Genomic DNA, 25,538 nt, shown 5'->3' with positions numbered 1-25,538 from the left:
GTAAAAACATGATTCATCAAACGATTGTCTCATCTTCCTATTATACATTTTATAGTGGAAACAGTAAAACGCAAATCGACTATATTCTCATAAGACGCCTACATTTTACCACTGTCACTAATTGCAACGCCGTTCCCGATGAGACCATCGCACCTCAACAGAGGCCGTTGATTGCCTCCTGAGAATTAAGCCACCGATAAAACAGCGTGAGGAACGCACTGGCCTGCGGCACATTAAATGGTGGCGATTTCGTGAGAACAAAGAAGAAATGATCTTATTTACGCAATTACCAACCATTACGAATGTGGAAGAATCGTGAAAACAAACGAAAGACACGATTCACAAAGCGGCCTCTGCAATCCTAGGGGTCACCAAGTTGGGGAAGCGGTTCATCAACCGAGATACTTGGCTTTGGAATGACGATGTTGAAACGAAGATCCGTAAAATGAAACGCCTCTACACAAATTTCTCGATGATAAAACACTAGCCAATTGCAAATTCATCTGAATGCCAACCGAGAAGCAAAGAAAGCGGTCCCTGTCACTTGAGCGAACCATTACAACAATTTTTACTACTCCGGACACTCGGGATGGCGAGAGAGATCTGTATCGACTTACCAAAAGCCGAAACCGTCGAGCCACGACGGATAGATGGCGAGCAGATTTCAACTGAAGAATTTGCTCATCCTCCACTTTCACAATCATTGACCAGTTCCACCTGTCAGCACAACTGGTGCTCAGATGTGGCGGTGAGGAAGACGGGGCGATAAACCTGTCAGCTGAACCAAAACCAAGTGGCCAAGGAGAACCTCCATAGTGGTGGCACCGGGAGACGCTGTACTTACTTTGGTTTGCCGGCCGTGATGCAGTAGGCAAATGCTCCAAAGGCCTAATCAGGGCGATCAGATTCGAGTCTGCACGGGGACTCATCTGAAGTGGCAAATTGGCCACGAAACCTTACCAGGGGTATACTGGTACCATGGGAACCGGGATAGCTCCTGGACTCTCATACTTCGGGTGAACTCCCGTTGTATGTGAGTACAGCTCGGTTATTTGCGATAGACCCCCTAGTGGCAGTTTCATGGGGCTGTGGTTATGCTCAAGCGAGAAGAGACAGTGAGTTTTAACGCGGGTGCCGTACTCCCTAGTTCGGTAGAGATTTAGGTATATCTTGTATCCACTAGTATAACTGCTAAGCCATGCACTTGGTGTAGACTGGTACTGTTGTTGCTTGTCTCAGCGGGGCTCTAATTGCGGTCACAAAATCAATCCGTGTCTTAAGAATCGTAAGACAGGTGCACATGTTAAACTCTCAAGGACTTAACTGTCAACGCAACTGAAGACGAGGAGGCAATAAAACGCATGAAATCGGGGAAAGCTACAGGACCTGACGACATCGCTTCTGAGCTCTGGAAAGCGAAGGACAGGGACCCAACACTGTGGCTCAGTGAATTCTTTAATCGGGTTATTCAGGAGGGTAAAATACCATCTGACTAACAAGAAAGTACCACTGTTCCAATACGAAAAAAGAAAGATAGTCCAGAAGAAATTCAAATTACCGTCCGATACGGTTACTTTCCCATACCATGAAGATTTTTGAACGCATTCTTGACTACTGTATTCGCGAAATCGTTGGTGTGTCACACAGGACTTCATTCGCGTCCCGTGCCCTAGACACTGGTTTATGCAGATGATGTTTTCCTAGCATTTAATAGCAAAAATGATCTCCAACAACTTGTTCAAAAATGGAATGATCGCCTCATACAACACGGTCTCAGATTCAATCTGAATAAAACTGAATTTTTGACCACCAATCCCCATGAAACAGGCACAATCACTGTCAGCGGCAGTGATCTGCCCAGAACTGAGCGATTTAAATATCTCGCGTCAACGCTATCAGCCAATGGAGAACTGCGTTATGAAATAGCTTCACGGATTAACGCAGCCTGGATGAAGTGGCGTTCCACAACTGGTTTCTTTGTGATCGACGTATCAACGAACGTCTCAAATCTAAATGTCGTCCGTCCTGTCGCCCTTTATGGTTCTGAGTGTTGGCCGACTATAAAAGACAATGAACGGCGTTTTATGGTAATGGAGACGAAGATATTGCGTTGAATTAGTGGCGTGACACGTTTTGATCACATCTTCAATCGTTATGGGGTTGCACCGATTGTGGAAAAATTACGAGAGAGGCGTCTTCGATGGTATGGTCACGCAATTCGCGCTAACGAGAATTTACTTGCCAAGATTGGTCTGAACATCAAAGTCGATAGTAAAAGACCAAAAGACAGGCCGAAACAACGGTGGCTTGATACACTGGATGGGGATTTATAAGCCTCGAGATTGCATCCAGATTATGCATTCGATAGAGACAAATGGTGAATCCGACTAGCCGACTCCGCTTGTGAACGGGACAAAGGCTGAAGAAAAAGAAGAAGCTGAGTCCACCAGGATTGCATCTTGTCACTAATATTATTTCTTCTTGTTATCTTCATGTTGCCTTATGCGGAGGATGTGGAGGAGTTCAATGGATTATGACATTTTTCTTCAAACTCCTCAACATCCCTGATGTATGCTCTCTCACCGGGTTGTGGATCTTAGTCAAATGATTAATCTGACGCATTAGCAGCACTAGATTTGCTTTCGCTATCTTGCCTAAAATCTGGAAATTCAGTTACCTCAACAACCAGATGAAGTTGAGATTGTTCTGTCCTGGTGCTTTTCTTGTTGTCTGGGAGTAGGACCCTTGGATTTTTTTTTTTTTGGGGTAGGGTAGGTGAATGCATTTACGCACACAGTGTTGGACTCCCGATTCGGTACGTCGTTGGACTACCAACTAAACACCTCCCCATTGTCAGAGAGCTAGCCTGGAACCGTTTGTCACATTACTTCGGGCTAGTCCCCGAACTCTCCCGCTTTGCGGAGCCTTCAAATCAGGGAATTCCTTTCACCAACGGGAGGGGAGAGGAGGAAGGGAACTGTCAGTTCAAGGAACCCCCTGCCATCCGGCTCCTCCACCGGTCGAGTTCTATCTTCTTAGCAACGAGAAGGGCCCGAACGTAATGGACAACACGGTTCCACCTGTCAGCAGTCCTCAGCGTCTCTTCCACAATGTTGTCTGGAGAGAGATCCCCTGTGTTTAAATAGAGCTGCTGACGAACCCCATCCCACCTTCCACAAGAAAAAAAAGTGTGGTGGGCGTCGTCCACAACTCCATTGTAAAATACACAATCCGGAGAATGCGCCTTTCCAATCTTGTGCAGGTAAGATTGAAAACCTCCATGCCCACTTAAAAATTGGGTAAGAAAATAATCAGTCTCACCATGCTTCCGGTTCAGCCACGCACCTAAGTTGCCGATGAGCCGCGCAGTCCATCTGCTTCTAGTTTCATTTTGCCAAGAGAGCTGGCACTCGTCTAGAGTGTGTTGCCGTTCTTCGCGAGCAACCACCTCCCTTGGCTCATCTCCCTTGCACTTGTATACGGCCTGACGCTCCCTAGAAAGAAGGGCAACGGGGATAACTCCCGCGATCACCATCACGGCCGGTTCAGAGACAGTGCGGTACGCAGACGCCACCCGTAAAGCTCCCCGTCTCTGTACTTGCACGAGGCGTTTACGATATACCTCCTTTTCAAGCGCGCCAGCCCATTCCTCTGCACCGTAGAGTAGGACAGACTGCGTTGAGCTCATCAGGAGACGTCGCCTACTAGACAAGGGACCCCCAATGTTTGCCATTAGCCTACCTTACGCCGAAACTCCAGCCGCAGCCTTGTTCGCTGCTGCTTGGATTTGCTCAGAAAAGCTCATCTTTGAGTCAAGAGTCAACCCGAGGTGCTTTACCGCTGATTTTGACTCGATGATCGACTGGCCGAACGATATGGGACGCAGGGTCGGAATTCTCTTTTTAGTCAGGATGACTACTTCGGTTTTTTCCAGTGGACCCTTGGATTAGAATGGTATAGGAGTGCGGGCATCTCTGAAAGTCTTGGGGGAGCTGAATGCGCTGCAACTTCAAGTAACCATAGATGTGGTTGACGCGCTATATCCCAACAAGGAGTATATAATAAAATATATAGTTACTTATATAGTTTGATTCCTTCAAACTTGAACCATTTATCATTGCACAACTTTTTTTCAATTTTATATTTTAGACGTAAAGTGTGGCAAATTAGAATCGGAAAAGCTTGTGGTTAGCGTCAAAAAATAGACCGAGTGCAAAACATTATCCTCAATGACGTTCATGTGGTTCAAAAATATCGTTTTATTCAAATTAATATGTATATTGATTGAGACTTATATACATATACAAATAAAACTACACATAATATATTGCTATCCAACTGCATCAACAACATTTGATTGAATTCTCTTATCTTGCGTATGTATTTGTTCCCATGGAATAATGTTTTGAATAATTATAATAAATATCTTATTGACAAAATCGAAACGAAATCGGCGCCATTGTTTTGAATTTGAATCAATTCAACAAAAAAATAAAGATCAATGAAAGTTTGCCCATTGTAGTTGTACAGAATCTTTAAGATTTCGCTGATAGACGCTTAACAATGGACTCTACAATTAGAAACTCTCAATAATTGTAACAGGACATTCAAAATTTACGTCACTTCTGATATCAACTCGATAAAAAAACGTTAAATAAATAATTAAAATTAATTGATGTGATAAGGATTATCAATTAATTTTTTTTAGTAAATCTTAGAAATTCATAGCAAACTTATTACGATCAACACATGATGTTTTTATGATATAATTCACTAATTAATTGATAGGGAAGTTATACATAAAAACTCATATTTCCATTTGATTAGGACTTCTTAGAAACACCGCTCAATTTCTTTATAGAGCCCATTGCAATCGTCTCCTTAATTGATTGATAAAATACAATATAAATTATTTATAGCGCATTTTATTACACGATTCGAAAATCTGAAAAATCTGTTCCTCATCAAAAACAATGAAATATATTGTTCATCTCAAACAATCATTTGATATATGATTAACATGATTTAATTGTTTAATTGATCGAGATGAATGTAAGTTGATCTGATTTTAGGCCAGTCTGTTTATTTATCGGAATTCTGAGAAATATTAGATTAAATTAAGCATTAAGATAAAGAGAATTTCTTTGAAAATTGGGGTATTTCTGGATTCTTATATAGGGGGAAAATGGAAAAAAATTTTGTTTTTTGCAACCACATGAATATGAAGAATTTAAAAAAAAAAGAAATATATTGTAACCTTTCATATTTTATCAGCAAGCAAGTCATCCCCGTTTTCCTCTGTATATCAAAATTAGACTTTATTGGCTTTCTTTCATTTTCTGATAAGCAACGAATTCTAGAATGCTGTTAAAAACATTCTAAACTGATTGGGTAATGCTACAGATTTCAAGATATTCTTTCCTGAAAACGTCAATCGGAAATGTTATCAAATTATATATAGCACCATATTAAGAACTTTTCCATTGCAATTTACTTGAATTTATTTTACAAAAAATATTTAAGATAAAATTCCAGCATACTTGAAAATGTTAAACTGGTTAGAAGCAATTAGGGCGGTAATAAGGCCTTACATTTTTGATACTGTTAAATTACCTGTAATGAGAAACCGAAATTTTGAATTAGCATTTAAATCATTGATTTCTATAAAGATATGTAGTATCATAAATAATATTTTTTCTTTGTGATCTTAGAACGAGTGCTTGTTATGTTATTCAATTAAATGATTATTGCTAAAAAAAAAATAAATTTACTGCGATATTTTCTGATACTCTACTGGCAACAAAATATTGCAGAAAGTACCGTGACATCTTGAAAGTTATATAAATGAATGATTTACAATATTTGGAAGTGCAAAATAAGCATTGGTAATTTAGCTTTGTGACTTCTACGTTTTGGAGTGGCCTTTTGCGTATTAATATACAAAACATACATAGTTACAATATGCATCCAGTTGGAACTGTACCGAATCATCAAAAAGTAGGAAGAACTCATCGAACTATTCATTAATAGAGATCATAATACTGAAAAGTTTGGTAGAAATCCTGCTATTATTAACAAAGTAGGCAGAAAATTAAATGAAGAGCGAAGAAGGTTACGATTTCGTACTAGGGCGGAGGCAACTTCCCAGATGCTGTCTCACCTTTGCCCTGGGATCAGCGTGGCCGAAGTGGCCCGCAGGTGTTATACGTTCCACTTTATAATTCGCAAAATACAACAAGGGTGCGAATTATATCCAACGTAAATCCGCCCACAGTTCGGCACAAAACTTGGCCAGACCTAGACAATTTCTGTTTAGGGATTGAGGAGTCCTAAGTCCACAACCACTTGATGTCGAATCGGACCAAATAGAGAGGAATTTACTCACACTCTTTATGGTCCACGGACTCCTCTTTTTGGGATTAACACCCACAGTTCCAAAATTAAAAGAGGGACAAAGATGGTTACAGTTTCTTACCAGGGCAGAAGCAACTCATCAGACGCCGCTTAACGAGGATCGCGAATCCAAATATGCTTACATTAAAAATCCACAGAACCTCCCATAACTGAAGGGCTGAACTTCCAGTTTCCGAATTGTCTAAAATCTGTTCACTACTTGTCTGTCTGTTGACACGAAATTGGAATATGATGTTCAAATTATGTATCTGTATATATGTATCTAATAACATGTTTCCATATCGAAATTAAGGGACGTGGGGAGCTCTCGATACATGAGCAGGTGGGAATATTTTTTTCCGAATATAACCATGTGGGGTATAAAATGAAAGGCCTCGGTTAGTGCTTTACTATGCAGTCTATGTAAACATGTATGGGGATTAGAATGTTCAGATTTAAAGACAAAACATCCCCAATATTATAGCGCCTTTTAGTTTTGGTTATCTTTTCAATAATGTAGTCAGCAGGACTGGCGTTGGCTTATCCAAAATTATTTTCGACCTATTTTCTTACATTCTGAAGTGGACGGCACAACTCGTTTATAGAAGCCTCTGATTTCAGTCTGCCATTTCTTCTGCCATCCCAAAAAGGTCTCGTTCCGTAGTTAAGTTGACTGTATTCTAGAAACTTCTGCTTTTCTGGCACTACCAACTTCTTTTCCTCCTAATCGAACAGATTATCAAGAATTACGCTAATAATAACCAGAATCACCTCTTTCGATACTTTACTATATGCTGAGGCTATTCAAAGAGGTGTCGCACATTGCACACACGCAACACTCGACAGAGAGTCGAAGTGAAATACTCCATATTTGGCTGGCATAGAGCAGTGCCGAATTCATCTTTTCCGTGAGAAATTTAAGTTCACTCTTCATGGGACCTCCAACATTTGCCATCAGTTTATTAAGTATGCTGATAATTCGTTTTAGCTGACACATATTTCACTTGAGTCCAGAAAGTTTACCTGGAGTTCATCATTATACCCACTGTGGTAGAGGATCTACCTGACTCTGGACGCCCATCTACGTCAAACATCGGCGAAAAAGTCGTACTGGAAAATTGTCATACCAAGAGAGATTGCTTATGAAGTTGGCATTGCATCAGTACATTATGGTGGAAATTTTGCAAATGAAATATGCTCCATCTCGGCTCGCCCCAAAAACCTGAATTTCGTATAAAAGCAACATCGAAAGGCGGTTGCTGAAGACATGATTTCTATAGCGAATAATGTCCCGACCATGAAATACATAATTATTGTTGACAAGAGGTGGGTCTACGAGTTTGAAGTGATAACAAGTTAAAAATCGTCCTAGTGGCGCATCAAAGATGAGCCGAAGCCGAAAAAAAACGGGCCAAAGCGGCTCAAGAGTAAATATTTATTTGTTCGATTACCAACGAGTAATACATTACGAGTACCTACTATCAGACCAGACATTAAATAAAAAATATTGCTTGCACAAGAAGTTATTTGTTTTGCTTCGCTTACTATGAGATATTAAATATGAGCACACTATATTTAAGATCACTATTTAGTATCTTCAGTATATCCTCATCATCATTAACGGCGTAACAACCGATATCCGGTTTAGGCCTGCTTTAATAAGAAACTCCAGGCACCCCGGTTTTGCGACAAAGTTCACCAATTCGATGTCCCTAAAAGCTGTTTGGCGTCCCGGCCTACGCCAACCTTCCATCTCAGGCAGGGTCTACTTCGTCTTTCTTTCCTACCACAAATACTGCCCCTTTAGACTTTTCGGGCTGGATCATCTGCATCCATACAGATTAAGTGACCCGCCCACCGCAGCCTGTTGAGCCGGATTTTATCCACAACCGGACGGTCATGGTATCACTCATAGATTTCGTCGTTATGTAGGATACGGAAACGTCCATCCTCATGTAGGGGGGCCAAAAATTCATCGGAAGATTCTTCTCTCGAACGCGGCCAAGAGTTCCCAGTTTTTTTTTTTTACTAAGAACCCAGGTTTCCGAGGAATACGTAAGGACTGGTTAGATCATTGTCTTGTACAGTAAGAGCTTTGAACCTACGGTGAGACATTTCGAGCGGAACAGTCTTTGTAAGCTGAATTAGGCTCTGTTTAAGCCAACAACCGTCCGCGGATTTCATCGTCATAGCTGTTATCGGTTTTGGCGCTGACGTTGCCACCACACTAATGTGCAGCCCGAGACCTCGTGCCGCCTGCATAATATCAATATTGTCAGCGTAGGCCAGTAGTTGGGTGGACTTGTTTTAGACCGTTGTTGATGTCGAATGGTATCGAGAGTGATCCTGTTGCTTTTATCTAGCCTCGCACATTGACCAGGGTCAGCCTAGTCAGTGTTATTAATTTCGTTGGGATACGGACAATACGTCGCAATTGACAAATTTGATATTTACTTTGACACATGTCTGGTGGGTACACTAAACGAGGTCAACGAAGCATTCCATTCAGTTCTGATAATTTGGATGGCTGCGACATGTACAGAAACACATTTTATTTTTGTACATGCAGCTGGTTATGCTTTGTATTTAAAACATGGACACTCACGCAGGCATCCGTGAAAACGATCAATACATTTGAAAGGAAGGGTCTAAAAGTAATTATCAGAGCACAACGTGTTCGATACCGATTCTGAATCAGGTACAGTCGTAAATTGTCCAACTGTACGAGGAACCAGAAGTTTCTAAGTTGCAGAAGTTACGGTTGAATACCCAGGAAGAATAAAAACCATTGAGAACACCAACGAAATTTTGAAGGATTTGAAGGATGCAATCGAAATATCCAGACCCCAAACAATCCTTAAAGCCTCAATAGTGTTGTTGGCTAGGCTTTGGCGTTTCCATGACGCAAGGAAAAATCAACTAATATTTCCACCACAAACTTGAGGATCAGCTGGGAGGCTTCTTTATGGATACCATCGGGTCCTGGTGGGTTGTTGTTTCCAATCATCCAGCAAATATCGAATAATTTTTCTTCGCATTCGTTCCCCGTTCATCAGCGATATCGGAAGTGCATTTAACTCCTGCAATAGATAGCATATACTCTGCTGATGGAAAGGGAAGGTTAACTTCCATTCTTAAACTTGATATGGAGGACGAAACAAACAACATTATACATGGATATCTATCGAAAACCCATGGACACCAAATGAGTCGTTTCTTTCGCTTTGGACGCTCATAAATATCCTCGAAAGACACGACCAAGCGCATTATTGATTACGCCAAATGAATGGATACACTGACCTTCGGCGCAATAAGAGAATAAATTCCCAATTTAACTAGATCTCCCTTTCGTTTAAAAGAAAACTGGGGAAACATGATTTTCATACGTTTTCAGCGTTAGAAACTCAGCTCAAAATTCTCTGTGATCAGCCAAGGACACAATCGATTAAATATCTATGTTCAAGATATATGAAGTTTCCTGCGCAAACTGAAACAAGTCGGGAAACCGGAAGCTGGACGCTTCAGGTACGAAAGGTTTTGTGTATTTCTTAGTACGTAGCACGTAATATATCCATATATTATGTGAGAGTATCCACTTTCGGGTGATATTGATATTCATAGTCTTCAATTTTCAAAGAAGCAACAAATTTGAGGTATTATAACTTTGTTAGTAATAGTGCGATTTCCACCAAACTTGGTAAGATCATGCTCTATATTATAGCCTATATCACTGCAAAATTTCATGGTACTAGGATGAACTTAAGAGGGGTTTCTAATCAATTAGAAAAAATTGTAGTAATATACTATTATTAACTTTATTTAAGCAGATATCGGCATGGAAGGTATTTCGGAGCCCAGGCACTATATAGTGGCAGCCTCCTGATTTTTTTCAGATTTTTCGGTTAAGTAGTTTCTGAGAATTGCCCCCTTAAAGAAGTGATCACTTTCAACCCCCGTGCCCCCCACCCTTCCAACGAATGTCAAAACTAAGATCGGCTTTGAAAAGTACTAATCGAGACCTTTAATTTGATACCCCATATGACTATATTTGATGAAAAAAAATTTTACACCCCCCTTTTGCATGTATGGGGACCCTCCCTTAAATTCGACGTAAAAGGATGTAATTCACTGTATGCGTGAGCGTTCACAGTTCCCACCTTTCTACCAAATTTGGTCTCAATCGCTGTAACCGTCTCCGAGAAAAATGCGTGTGACGGACAGACAGACAAACAGACAGACAGACAGACAGACGGACAGACAGACAAACAGACAGACAGTAAACCGATTTTAATAAGGTTTTGTGTTTGTGAATCAAACAGATCAGAATGAATGTGAAAACATGTCTTGAAGAACATTTGATGGAGGCGAAGGTGGTGGGGGAAAGAAAGATCTAAGATAGCCGAGCACATTCCCCTTGGAGGATCACACCGTTTCGAAAGGGAACGAGACCCAACTCTAACTGGTTGAACATTTCGTTGTAATCTAAGCTAAATGAAATGTTATTGAAAAAGGAGCTTCCAAGATTCTTGTCACCTCTACTAAGATATACGAGTATAAGATTTAGAACTACAAAAGACAATGAACGGCGTCTTGCTGTAATGGAGGCGAAGATGTTACGTTGGACAAGTGACATGACACGTTTTCATCACATCCGAAATGAGGATATCCGTGATCGATAAGGGGTTGCACTGATTGTGAAAAAATTCCGAGAGAGGCGTCTTAGATGATATGGTCACGGAATGCGGACTAACGAGAATTCACTTGGCAAGATTGGGCTGAACATCAAAGTCAATTGTAAGCGACCAAGAGGGCGGCCAAAATAATGGTGGCTTGATACGCTGGATTTAAAAGCATTGAGATTACATCTAGATCATATAGCCAAATGGTGAAACCGATCACGACGAGCTGACCCCGCTTGTAAACGAGGCAAAGGCTGAAGAAAAAGAAGAAGAATCTGCGATCTTTCCAGCGGTTTGTTTTGTTTGCTTAGGATTCCATGCTGGAAAAACCGCTCTCTTAAGGTCACTAACGTTATTATACTGTATGTTGTTGTTATACATGTAGGGAAAGATGATGACCTAAACGTTCTCCATTAGATTTATGCTTAGGAGTTAAAGAGGGCGCGCAAAACTTTGATTCGTTTCACACTTCCTAAGAATATATCTATCTATCTAACAGCCGTATCTTATTTGGAAAAGATTGTCCCTATTAACGTGAAAATTGGTGAGAATATTCAATTCAGGAAGTCAAACGAATGCGAGGAATGGCATAACCTTCTGCTACTCTTAAAGATAAACCCCAATACATGTGGAGAGGAGGGGGGAATGGTAGGACATTTTATAAACATAAAAAAATAAAAAAAAATCATTAAATACAAAAAATAGAAAATTAACGCCATAAAACAGAAATTGCATCCAAAACCTTGAAAATTTCTTTTCGATAAAACTATGTATTTTCATTTTCCTTGAATTATTCAAACTTTCAAGTAGCACGTGCGAAAGTCAAGATTAATAGTTGTCGAATTCATTGACGGCATCGTAACTCATTTTGCTTTATCAGCCAATTTCACGGTCACTTCATCGATAAAGTAAAATCAATGAATTTTTTTATGTTTGAATAGTTGATAAAAGAAACTAGAATAAAAAATGTTTAAATTATGATGGTTAAGGCATGTGTATATTAACGGCGCAGATACGCTAAGTATAATAGTACGCAAAGAAAGCGGTGGCGACAAGACAAGAGACTATGCTAGTAAAGTGATTGACAATGGGCAGACCGCACTAATTTTAAATTATGCAGCCCTTGATGATTGGACAGGCATTTTATTCTTATCCAGTATCGTATGATAAATAAATTAGAATCACTGCATAAGATATGTACGTAGATGTTGAATAAACTTACGGTATCCTATGTACAGTACTTAGTACGAAAACAATGAGAGTTGTCCTCCAACCCCAAGCTTCAAGGAGAACGATGATGCATCATATGTAGGGTATCGATGTCGTCTTTCTCGATTAACCAAAAATGACCAGACTTTGAACTCCGCGTTGAAACTGAATTTCTAATCTACTACGAATATATAAAACAATAGAATTCACAGAATATAGGTGACAACTTAAAGCCTTTGTCACAATATCTTCGTCCTTCAATTCCAATCTGACGCAATGGCAGATTCCAGTTACCATTGTAGAGACAAAAGCAACCACCGATTAAAAAAAATTCCGTCGTACGACTTTGCAGCTTATCACATATATGCACATCGTTACTACTACTATTACTACTCCTGTTTGCAAGTGATATTCTGATAATTTGTTTACAATCTTCATTGATATGTTAATCGAATTAACATTCAATAATCGATAATTTACGTTTTTGTCCCGACTTGGAAGCTCTAATTTTTCAACAAATTGCTTTACTTATCTTATCTTCCTTCTGGTCTGTTGTTGCTATCTGTGCATTAAGCCTGACAAAGATTTAGTGATTGTACAATAATTCAATTGGAAACTAGGGATCAACGTTTCAATGGACTTTGTGTTTTAATTGGGCATATGCGGGGTATACTGGAAAACCCGAATATCTCAAGTTTGATGGGATTAGTGGTCCTAGTTCGGAAATGGCTATTGTTATAAATTTCAGCAATTCATTCATTCAACAATGAATTGTTAATTAACACTAAATGTAAGAAGGATTAAGTTCTAATTTATGGTCGTAGTACATACTGTGAGTCAAGTATAAATACCTTTTGAAAATTTAGACAAACGACTCAGTTACCTACAAATTATTTGGCATTTTATCAAATTTGTGTATAAGTCAGAAGATTTCATAAGGGAATGAGTAAGTGTCAACAAATTTATTTTCGTCCTTTCCTAAAGCGAATAACTAGATGATCAGTCTAGAATCGTTGAATGGAACAGTAACCGCGAGGGTCTGTGGTGTAATTGATAGCTTCTTACAATGATGATGTCTTCCGTAGAAGGATTTGGATAGGCGCTTGGCCCCTCAGTTCTTTGTCAAGGTCGCAACGGAGTTGTTGAAGATGTAGGCGTTTGGCGTAGGCTCACTCGTGAGGATGCAGCTGTTATTGACGAAAATCCCTCGCATATATTTTCCACAGACAGTAAATATTTCCAATTTTCAATGATTCGAAACACTTTTCTTTCTCCGATAGTAGATACTTTGAAAGAAAAACAAAATTATAGGCAAATCAGCGCCTTATAAGCGAAACGACGCCTGGGACGCGAGTCAGCTGTAGTTCTCCAGAAGTACCATGAACACAGATTACGCGCCGGATCAAGACATGGGTTCAGATTTGATTAAACAAAAACGGATGACGAATGAGGAAGAACTGGTTTTGAAGTCAGGTATATCATCAGAGGATAAACTGCTAGTATCTAGCTAGAAGACAGTAGCTATCAAGGATGGTATTGTGGATGCCAGCCGTAGTACCGCTGTGGTGGGACCAACAGCATAAACAAGCTCCGAGAGCGATACGGCAGACGGACTAGCGGTTTCTGGCCTGAAAGCCGCTGTCGGCGTACTAGACAATAACCAGCCACAGTACATTTACAACAAAATCGTTGTCGTCAGAGTACCAAAATAAAAACACCCTATAGAAATATCGACTACTGGAGTCCAGTGAAGAAGCAGGGATTACGATGGAGTCTTGCTCAAGTGCTAGTACCAGAATACCATCCATATTTTGAGCAAGATTGTGAAGAAAAAAGTGGCCGGTACGGTCGATCAAACCTTGTTAAGAACCGATTGTCAAGAAATATAACAATAAAAGCCTCAGAAACCAGCAGAAGGTACAACCTGCCGCCTTCTAGCACAATCGCTCTCAGGATGAGGTCGAACAACAAACCAATAGAAGCAGAGTATGCAAGGGCTCGGACGCCAAGCAACTTCTGCAAAAAGCGAAGCAGCAACCCGCAGCCGAAATAGCACGTACTGCGAAACCTTTCAGCAAAGTGACCAGGAGCTTGTCAGGACAATTTTTTTGGACGGCAATGGGGAACAAGAGGAATTAATTCCCTGCTTTGATTCCTCCCAAGTGGTCCGTGGGTTCCATGCCAGTGCGACTTCAAAACTCCAGGATCTCCGCTGGATAGTGATTAAAGAGGAAGAGTCCCAGGTAAACAGCTAGTCCTTTCTACTGGCATAAATTGAGAGTGCCTAGAGCCACAGCAAGAGCGAGACTGGAAAATATGGTTCAGAGTCAGGAATGAAAAGTGTTTCGCTTCGCAAAATTGAATCATAGCCTATATCCTCTTAACAACCTAACAAAGCTTCTGGAGGTTATGAAAGATCCGATAAAGACGGACGATCTTCCTACGTATGCAGATCTTGCTAAGGGTCGTGGAGATAAATCTACTGCACTCAAAGTGTTCCTCAGCTCTGGTCATCCTCCGAGAGGGAGACATCGACATCGCATTAATATAGGAGCCCTAGATTAGAGGAGGCCGGGCAATTAAAGGGTGACTGAACCCATACTGGGGCAGGCGGGAGTGGAGAACGTGTATACCGTTGATTTGCATGGCTCACCATCGATCAGCTTCGCGAAAAGAACTACAACTTCATCGTAGCGAAGAAGGCTAACTTGTTGATACGCTGCAGTGCCGATGCGCATTAGGGCAGAAATAAGTGGCAGATATGAGTCTTCCTTTGGCTTTATTATTAACATTAACCTATCACTGGGTAACAGAGGCAGTCAACTTACCAAAAACAAGCTATCCGGTTCTGGCCCAGAGGTACAAGTCGGCTATTAAAACCGCCAAGAAACGGTTCCCGCTGGACTATTGTCAAACCGTGAAACGCACCAGCGAATCTGCAAGATGATTTTGGCCAAATAACATAGAAGCCCCTTCTTTGTTGTAAAGTTGGATTGCTCTTGAACAGAACTTTATGTTCTAGCTACTAGTCCATACGCAGTTAGTCAGAAGGATAGTAAATCAGAACTTTGCTGGAAGATTATATAGGCTCAGTTGTGTGAGATTATCAAATCGGTAGCTTCTCAGCTTCTCTGCACATAATTATCCGCGCCCAGACGACATAATGCCAGTCATGCTACAGAAGCAGCAAGAAGTGATTGTACTGTGTCTTGCCCAGAATTTCCCCGAGCTGTAATTCATTCTGATAGGTGTCATCTTCAGGAAATCGCGCGCGTGATTTTTATATGTGTTAAATAACATCCATGCTAACACTAAGATAATCCAATCTGATTTGGGAGATAACCAGTTAACCAGAGTGACGATCCAGACTGGCCTGATTGATAGTGATGGATAAATTTCTTTGGATATTGGACAGGTGCAAAAGTGGTGACGTATGATGACGAATTAGTGATATTTGTATCCGACGATATCTCCTTCAAATCACGGAGGTTGCGTTGGGAAAGATGTATGTGTGAGTTGCAAAATACGGACTCGTAATAAATTCAACCAAAATAAATTCAACAGCATCAGCAGTTTATCACCAAGTTAAGGGGAACCGAGTTTCAGTTCCCGCGATTAAATGGACGAAGATTGGCACTTTTCTTAATTGTAAAGTGTGATGCTGGATCCTAAGTTAGATTAGAGATAGAACGTAAGGTCAAGGAGGCATGCCAACCTTTTATGCCTGCAAGATGACCTTTATAAGGAAATGGGTAGAGACTACAATAAAACCCAGCTTAATAAGATTCAAAGAAACCCTGGACCTCGACATTAAATACCCTGTAGCTTGGACGTCAGACTACGTGAGTCCAGATACTAAGTGCCCCGGGAACTCTGAGCATTCCCAACGGACTACCCCACAAGCAAACCGAGTTTCAACAGGAATTCTGTTGTGAGCCTCTCAGCCAGGGCATAGTGGCAGACCGGTGACGCTCTGCAAGGTTACGACACTGGAAGCCCGTGGATTACTGAGGAACGCTTCGAGCACCACGCGTAACATCATTCCGGCTACCAGGGCAGTGCAAGGACTAGCTAAACAAGTCACCTACGTCTAGCTTCCCGGTCACAGGAACATGGTCGGGAATGAGCGGGTTGACAAATTGGCCAGACAGGGCTTCGCTCTTAATAGTCCTGCTGGTAATTGTCAAGAACGGAAGCTTCTCACACAATTTAGCAGTCACTGACTTCAGATACCGAAGGCCCACCAACTGCGATATTCTCCCCCTTTCATATTTCAAGTTGTGTTGCAGTCCCAAGGGCACTTTAAATTTTATTAATGACTCATGAGGAACTGAAGTGTCCAAAAGATGCTCTCTTCCCCGTATATTTCTGAACCTGACTAATTTAGAGGCGTGCAAATGAGTGCCAACGGAGCACTTCAATGGAGCCAAACTTACTGATCTTTGTCCCGACAAGATATCATTTGTTGCACTTTTCACGTTTTCTATACTATATAGTAGAGGATGGCCAGGTGATTTCTTTGATTACCACGCGGATTCGGACGCGATTGTATCTAGTATCCCCAAATTCGGACTGAATGTTGAATTATCGGTTGTTGTTTTGAGTTTGAGGGAAAGCGAGGGATTATTTTTCCCTGCCAGTACAACGATGTAGGCTACAAAATAAAACTGGTTTATGTAACAGATTTCAGCTTTGACGTTCGTTGTGAAGCGAGGCTGTGTAGAATCGAAAACTACAAACTTAAGAAAACCAGATACGTTTTTAAGAACCACTTATACGAAAAACCTGCTGATGTCCCTAAAGGCAACTCAGATTTCACATCCCACTCCGCATCAAGTCTTATATTTTGAAAATTTAATGGAAATCCCCATTTGCGCCGCTCTTGCAGCAACACAATTTACATAAACATTTTCTGATAATATTAAGCTGTTATTTGTGAATCTTAAGAGTTTATCTAGCTAAGCCTGAAATATGATAAAGTTGCTAAAATGAATCATAAGAAATATAACGCATCTAGAATTAGTGATAAAGAAGCGCCCTTCAGAATAAGCTTCAGAAAATTTGAAAATTTGTATCGAGTTCAAAAAAGACTACACCCATGTGAAAGACACACATTTTTATAAAGATCAATGAAATCATGACCAGCTGGATGAGTCCATTGCAACCCATATGCACGTTCACTGATTGAACATCAGAAAAATGCCTGGAAGCCGTGTTCATTTAGATTAGTCTGTTGCAAACAGGAATATGAACTCAATTGTCACGTACCTACAATGAATCGCTTCTAAAATTTTCCGGAATAATTGTGAAGATTTCCATAACTGACAAAGTGCAACATTTGAAATCAAATATGTGCCAGGATTGACGATTTTTGGCAATAGGCTATAGCTTGACCTATACTTTTCGAGAATCTGGACTCCTCTGTGTGTGTTCCCGAACCATTCGTTTTGCGGGTTGTCACTCTACAAATTTGTATCTCTAATAATTACACTTTACAACACGTATGGAATACTATAAGAGAGTCCTTAATTCCCAATTCATAGGGAGTTACCATGCCAATCTGGTATTCATTATCATCATCAACGGCACAACAACCAGTATCCGGTCTAGGCCTGCCTTAATAAGGAACTCCAGACATCCCAGTTTTGCGCCGAGGTTCACCAATTCGATATCCTCAAAAGCTGTCTGGCGTCCTGACCCACGCCATCGCTCCATCTCAGGCAGGGCCTGCCTCGTCTTCTTTTTCTACCATAGATATTGCCCTTATAGACTTTCCGGGTGGGATCATCCTCATCCTTACGGATTAAGTGACCCCCCCCCCTCGTAACCTATTGAACCGGATTTTATCCACAACCGGACGGTCATGGTATCGCTCATAGATTTCGTCGTTATGTAGGCTACGGAATCGTCCATCCTCATGTAGGGGGCCAAAAATTCTTGTCTTGTATAGTAAGAGCTTTGACCCTATGGTGAGACGTTTCGCGCGGAACAGTTTTTGTTAGCTGAAATAGGCTCTGTTGGCTGACAACAATCGTGCGCGAATTTCATCATCGTAGCTGTTATCGGTTGTAATTTTCGACCCTAGATAGGAGAAATTATCAACGGTCTCAAAGTTGTATTCTCCTATCCTTATTTTTCTTGTTTGACCAGTGCGGTTTGATATTGGTTGGTTGGTTGGTTTTTGGTGCTCACGTTGGCACCATATACTTTGTCTTGCCTTCATTGAGGAGCTCAAGATCTCGCACCGCCTGCTCGATCTGGATGAAGGCAGTTTGTACATCTTGGGTGGTTGTTCCCATGATGTCGATATCGTCAGCATAAGCCAGTAGTTGGGTCCACTTAAAGAGGATCGTACATCAGCATCAGGGATCACTTTCTCGAGGGCCAGGTTAAAGAGGACATGTGACAGGGCATCCCTTGTCGTCGACCGTTGTTGATGTCGAATGGTCTTGATGGTGATCCTGCTGCTTTTATCTGGCCTGGCACATTGGCCAGGGTCAGCCTAGTCAATTTTATCAATTTCATCGGAATACCGAATTCTCCCATGGCCGTGTATAGTTTTACCCTGGCTAAGCTATCATAGGCGGCTTTAAAGTCGATGAATAGATGGTGTAACTGTTGTCCATATTCCAACAGTTTTTCCATCGCTTGCCGCAGACAAAATCTGATCTGTTGCTGATTTGCCTAGAGTGAAGTGTCTTTGGTATGGGCCAATGATGTTGTGGGCATATGGGGCTTCCCGGCCTAGCAAGAGAGAAGAGAATATCTTATAGATTGTACTCAGCAACGTGATACCTCTATAATTGCTGCACTGTGTGATGTCTCCCTTTTTATATATGAGACAGATAATGTCTCGTTGCCAATCGTCAGATATTGATTTGCTGTCCCATACTATGAGCACAAGTTGATGAACCACTTGGTGTAGTTGGTCGCCTCCATATTTAACTAATTCGGCTGTAATTCCATCGGCTCCTGGCGACTTACGACTTTTAAGCCGAAGTCCGTGCACTGTTTCTTCCGTACTTGGTGGTGGCAGTATTTGTCCGTCGTCTTCAGTTGGCGGGACCTCCAACTCGCCGATGTTCTGGTTATTCAGTAACTCATCGAAGTACTCAACCCATCGCTCCAATATGCCCATTTTGTCGGAAATCAGATTTCCCTCTTTGTCTCGGAAGGATGAGCATTGTGGTGTATAAGGCATCATCCTGCTGACTTGTTGGCAAAACTTTCGCGCCTGGTGCGGTTGCTCCCTGTAAACTAATTAGTGGTGACGGTTAGGTTTACACTATCAGAAACGCATTAAATGTGACCCGGTCATTCAGGATAAAATGACCTTACTTTTCGAAAGGGCTTGAAATCAACTTTGGTAAAGCTCTCCTTCGATTTATCAAACAGAAAGCCTCCATATCATGAATCTGACTCAGCATATCACCCTCATAATTCGCGATAAAAGTTTCCATACTTACTTATCAACAAAAGATGCAGTAATTGTAAAATAAGAAACATAGAAGTTGCAACATGCACTTTATCTTATAATAAAAATTGAATGAGGTCAATTATTGTCTTACACATGGCGTGGGACAATAATGATTTCCAGATACTTGCCCAAAACGATATGTTACTTTTATTGTGTCTGAGTCAAACATAATATAATAAAATATAAACGATTTACGTCAATACCTTGATTATCACAGACATTCATCTCGAAACTAATCTAAACATACATCGCTGTGAAACACGCGTGAAAAACGGTAAAAGCTTTATCTGAAACCATAATTATAAGATAATGTCTTAATCATACAATGTCAGATGGAAAAGATTTAAGGCGGTGGGTGAATGCAGAAAGAGTGTTTATAGCATAATTGCTACCTTGGTTTTCAAAACTCAGCTAAGTGTATCAACAACCCAATAAAAGTAACGTCTCTATCGAAATCTCCAGATTACTCGTAGCCCATGAAAAATCGAAAAATTATTTTATTATATTGTAGATTGAGATTGATTAGAGTTTTAGGTGTGTTTCTCAATTTATCGCAATCTTAATAAATCTTTAGAGAATTCAAGTAGATGACAAGCGGTTGATTTATTCAGGAGGAATTTTCATTTGATGGTGAGTATATTCGACATTCATTCAGTTCAACTTGACCTCCTTTGGGTGTAAGTAATCGGTGAAATGAGACGTTAATGAAAACGACAATTATCGATTGGAGACAATGAGAAAATAATTTAGTGGCAGAAAACAGCTTGTTTGATTTATTCAATAACATAATTTTGAATAATAAATTACTTTACTACTGCTTTGTACTATTAAGAGGGGAGGGTAGGCATAGTTTTTTAAACTAGATTGTCTGAAGGACGAAATCATGGGAAAGCGTTATCCGAAATGATGTAGCACACGATGGAAGAAACCGAAAATTATCCAGCCTTAATAGCCTTTGAGCACCATTAAAACTGTTGTCAAAGCATTATGTATACCCAACCAGGTACCTGGTAGGTGTACGTATATCACTTTTCTGGCAGCAATTTAAAAGATACATCACAAAAAGAAAGGGGTACTTGAATGCATCCAGTAATTCCGATAATACAAGTGAGCCTCGAATACTTCTAAACTATAGATGTTGTACCAAGGACGAACAAATTTCTCCTATAGGTCCAGTGATCTCTTTGGTGTTTGTCTCATACGAAACTACTTTTCTGAGATATGAATAGGATCCTGAAGTACAATGCTAAACGATCAGAAAAAGGAAATCTAGTGGAAGTAATTTTAAAGTGGCAGCCTTGGGGTGGTCGCCTCTCATGCAATGTAAAATGAGGAAACTTATAACTCTGAATGGTGGAAGTCCCTGCTTTCACGACTGACAGAAGATTATCACTATTCCATCGGCCTGTTTCCTAGTCTACATCTAGGTACACCTCGTTGGACCTATTCCACTCCTCTTTCAACAACATACCCTATATCTCAAGTGCCTTGTTTACAGTTTCTATCTTTGGTATTGTTTTTATGCTACGGTTCGTTTTTTGGTGGACTAGATATGCGTATCAGACATTAATGAGCCAGTAGAAATTCCTAGTTGACAACCGCTTCTTTGCTCTAGAAAAAATAAGAGGTGATTTGTCCCATCTGAAAAAAGGGAGATTGATTGCGTTGTAAAAACTACAGAGGCATTTCACTAATCTGTTCGTCCTATAAAACACGAATTAAAATTCTTGAGAATAGAATAAGATCATATGCCTAACGACTCATTGGCGAGTACAAAGAGGGTTTAAGGCCTTATCGCTCCACAACCGTTGATGTGTACCAATTCTTTGTCAACTTTAAGCAGGTATACGACAGTATAGGTCGCAGAGTACTGTACAACATAACATAATAACAGAACAACATAATGCTGTAATTTGTTATACTAGCGGGATGCTACTCATTAAGTCGACACAATTGCTAGCATACACACATGACATCAGCATCATGCCTCGAAAGCTGACCGATGCAGACGAACTTCTGCATAGTCTCGACACTGCTGCAAAAGAAGTTGAACTACGCATCAACGACGACAAAACGAAAATAATGATGCAATCAAGAAGTAGGACGCTAGCTCATTCGAACGTTAACGTAGAGGACCTCAGCATCAAATTCGTAGACAATTTAATATATCTAGGTAGCAGCCTGTTAAAGGACGCCAATGAGACTGAGGAGGTCAAGCGACGGATACAGCTAGCGAATAAGATTTTTTTCTCCATCCTTCCCATAATAACATCGAAGCACGTGCCCAGAAACACGAAGTTCTGTGTATACAAAACCATTATACGACCAGTGCTATGCTATGGGTACGAATCCTGGACCCTAACCCAAACCTCCGAAAATTTGCTAAACATATTCGAAAAGAAAGTCCTTTGAAAATTTTCAGAGCCGTTCGCTACCGTGATGGATGGGGCATCTGGTACAACCATGAGTTGTATGAACTGTACGATGAGCTGGAAGTCTTGAAATTTGTTAAACTACAACGCCTTCAGTGGAGAGGGTAAGTTCAACGAATGAGCGACAACCGCATGCCTGAAAAGGTTATGAACGGAAGACGTGGCGGTGGAGGGAGACTACGAGGAAGAGCGAGAGCACGGTGGGAGAGCACGATATATACGGACGCCAAGCAACTATTGGACTTCCAAGATTGGAGGACGCGATCACGTGACCGATAAATTATCTCAGACAACGATCCAGGCGGCCGGAGCCTGACATCAGACTGTAGTGTCACGCTGATGATCATGATATGCCGAATGGGTTCAATATTTTCCCAGCGATTTGATTTTATATATTGTTTCACCTTTGCTCCCTTTATTATTAACTTTAGCAATATGCAGCCATCAACTCTAGAAATCATTCGCCTATAGCTTTCTTGTTAACGCCCTCCTCTGATGTGAATCCTATCCCTCCCAAACTTTTCCACGAGTTTTTGGATACCTAACTTCAGCCACTTGACTTGGTTTCCCTCTTGATAAGCTACATATTCTAAATTAACAAATATGGAGATGAGGATAATAAAAGTTGAGATTGAATCTCTTTCTTCCTTTGTACGGTAGACTAGGGAAAGGTGGATTCGAAAAGCTCTCAAATCACCATTTAGGTGTGGCTTTTTTTGTGACACATAATGAGCTTGTCATCTTTCAGGGCGCATGGTCGACCCAAATTTTCACTTCTTGGTTGGAATGACGATAGCTCTTCATTTTAATGAAATTACTGCTAACTAAAAGGGGTGCTAACTGTCCGGATAGCTGAGTGGTTAGAGCACAAGGCTGTAGTACGGAAGGTGATGGTTCAAATCTCGTTGACGGCAGTGGGATTTGTATCGTGATTTGACGTCAGATACCAGTCGACTCAGCTGTGAATGAGTACCTGAGTCAAATCAGGGTAATAATCTCGCAATGCTGACCACATTGTCTCCTATAGGATACTGTAACTCGGTAGGGTACTGTTACGGTCTTGATTGAAGTGGTCTAACACACTTCAAGGCCCTGATCAGATCTGGTGGATCTGCTACCACGAAGTATAACTATCAAAGATGCACACGATTCCATCTAGTAGTCAAATAGACCCCGTCTTTATGTATGGATAAACACAATATGTCGAGCAGACCAGAAAATCGAATAATGAGGACGCAAGAACTCGTGATCCCTGGAAATGTTTTCAGGACTGTGGAGATTCCGCTCATTTCACAAACAAATTCTATGGAGATTTGTAGATCATTGAGAAATTATCGCTACCGATCTCGTGCATCCTAGCTTCTAGTTTTGATATTTTAATAATGCATTTAAAGGTAAGTTTTGCAAAAAAATCACTCTACAGCCACTCTTAATTTATTTTCCCGAATATATATGTATATATATACATACATGAACTACGATAATAGGTGCAGACACAATTCATTCGAATCAATCAACAATCTTTCGATGAAGGAGAATGTAGTCGGATATGATCAGAAAACAATGATAAATGACATCATATTTGTACACATCCCACATGCTGCACTAGCGGGAAGCATTTTCAATGAAGTCTCTTATCTAGATAGTGATTTACTATCTGCATCCGTGTGTTTGTCTTCTCTAATAATAATTACATAATTTTGATTGCAAAATCACTTGTACAAACTGAAAATCATTGTCACCAAGTCAGCATCGACCTACAAAAGTAGAGAATAACTCAATATTCGGAAGCTTTATGTATGTAAATTGAGATACCAACACTTTATCGACAAAGGAATTCAAATAGACAATAGCAAGCTTGCATTGGCTTGGCAAAAACTATTTTTAATCAGCAGCCAAATGATAAAATATCTGAATATAATAAAAATGTGAGTACGAGGTGCAAAGTGAATAATTAAATAAACATCGATAATGTCCAGAAAAGAAAAAAAATTAATTGTTTGCAGAGAGTCAAATGACAGTATCACGAGACGTGTCTTTTGTCTATAATCTGTATATGCCTATCATTAAATAGATGTATTTCTTTTAAGGTGTGCATTTAGTTTTCGGCTTTCTAATTGATAACACAACTCTGTAAAAAAAACATTTTACTGTCGCCGTGTTTTGTTTTTTTATTTATTATTATATATTTTTTTTATTCATCCATCCATTTCATCCATGAAAACTACCAAAAAATGACGACATCCCCTTTTAAAAATGTCGACATTCTTCATAAAGTTTGCTTTTGTAATTTGGCAATAATAATAATTTTGTAGTTTTTCTAAAAGTGTTCAGTGCCATTAGAGAGAACGGGTAGACCACGCAAATTAATACAATTTGTGTGCTTCCAAGTAGACAACTAGAAAGCAACAACGCGCAGCCGAACTTATATCCACACTTTATCCCTAATAAAAATATTTTTTAACTAATTAAATTTAATATTCTTACCTCCTCATTGTCAAGGCTCTACAGGCTTCACGATGTCCTTCCTCCAACCATGTCGATCCATCGATCGCGTCCTCCAATTTCGAAATCCGAGCAGTGATGCGTATTGTCGTCAACAGAATCAGCCCATTTGAGGTTTACCAGTTTTCCCACTGATCTGCGTCCTTCTGCTCTCCCTGCGGATACCCTTTTAGATATCCAATAGGCGTCCATACATTGAACATGCAGCTTCCAAAGTTTGATTATTTTAGAGACTTCAAGGTCGTCAAATATTTGATACAACTCATGGTTGTATCTAATTCGCTATTGGTCGTCCTCACGTTTAGCTCCTATTATTTCACATCCGTAGCATAGCGCAGGACTTATTATCGTTTTGTATACTCGGAACTTTGCTATTCTGTGTTTACAGTTCGGCTGGAGCGGGTAGAAGGCTCTGTTTGCAGACTGAACTCATCGTTTTATTTCGTCCACTTCATTTTCATCTTTCGTCGTGTTTACATTTTCCAAGTTGTATATGTCAATCGTTTTACTTTGTCTGTTTGGGGTGATTTTTCCTTTTGCGTCATTACTTTCGCCTTGTTTTCGTTAATTCATAGAGCAGCTTCGTTTGCTCTTCGGTTGAGGTTTATAGAAATACCCTTTACTGATGTCAAAGTTCGCGCTAGGATGATATCGTCCCAATCTGCTATGATTTGGCAGAACTGATATATGAGCGTGACTTTTGTGTCGACAGGTAACTTTCGTATAACCTGCTCCAGTGCTAGATTGAATAGTACACGTGCCAATATCCTAGCTTTAACCCGACCTCTCCCTGCAGCAACGCCGTATCTTCTTTGATATGTGTACTCTTTTCAAACTCTGCAA

General features: G+C 40.4%; 1 protein-coding gene across 1 annotated transcript in view; it reads right to left on the bottom strand.

The window, feature by feature from the left end:
• Nucleotides 1-25,538, bottom strand: part of LOC119653813 (proton-coupled amino acid transporter-like protein pathetic) — a 122,982-nt gene that overhangs the window by 74,853 nt on the left and 22,591 nt on the right. The window lies entirely within an intron of this gene.

This window comes from Hermetia illucens, chromosome 4 (genome assembly GCF_905115235.1).
Source record: "Hermetia illucens chromosome 4, iHerIll2.2.curated.20191125, whole genome shotgun sequence".
In the NCBI taxonomy this organism is placed as follows: domain Eukaryota; kingdom Metazoa; phylum Arthropoda; class Insecta; order Diptera; family Stratiomyidae; genus Hermetia; species Hermetia illucens.
Note: the sequence above shows the minus strand (reverse complement) of the source record. Positions and strands in the feature narration are given on the sequence as shown.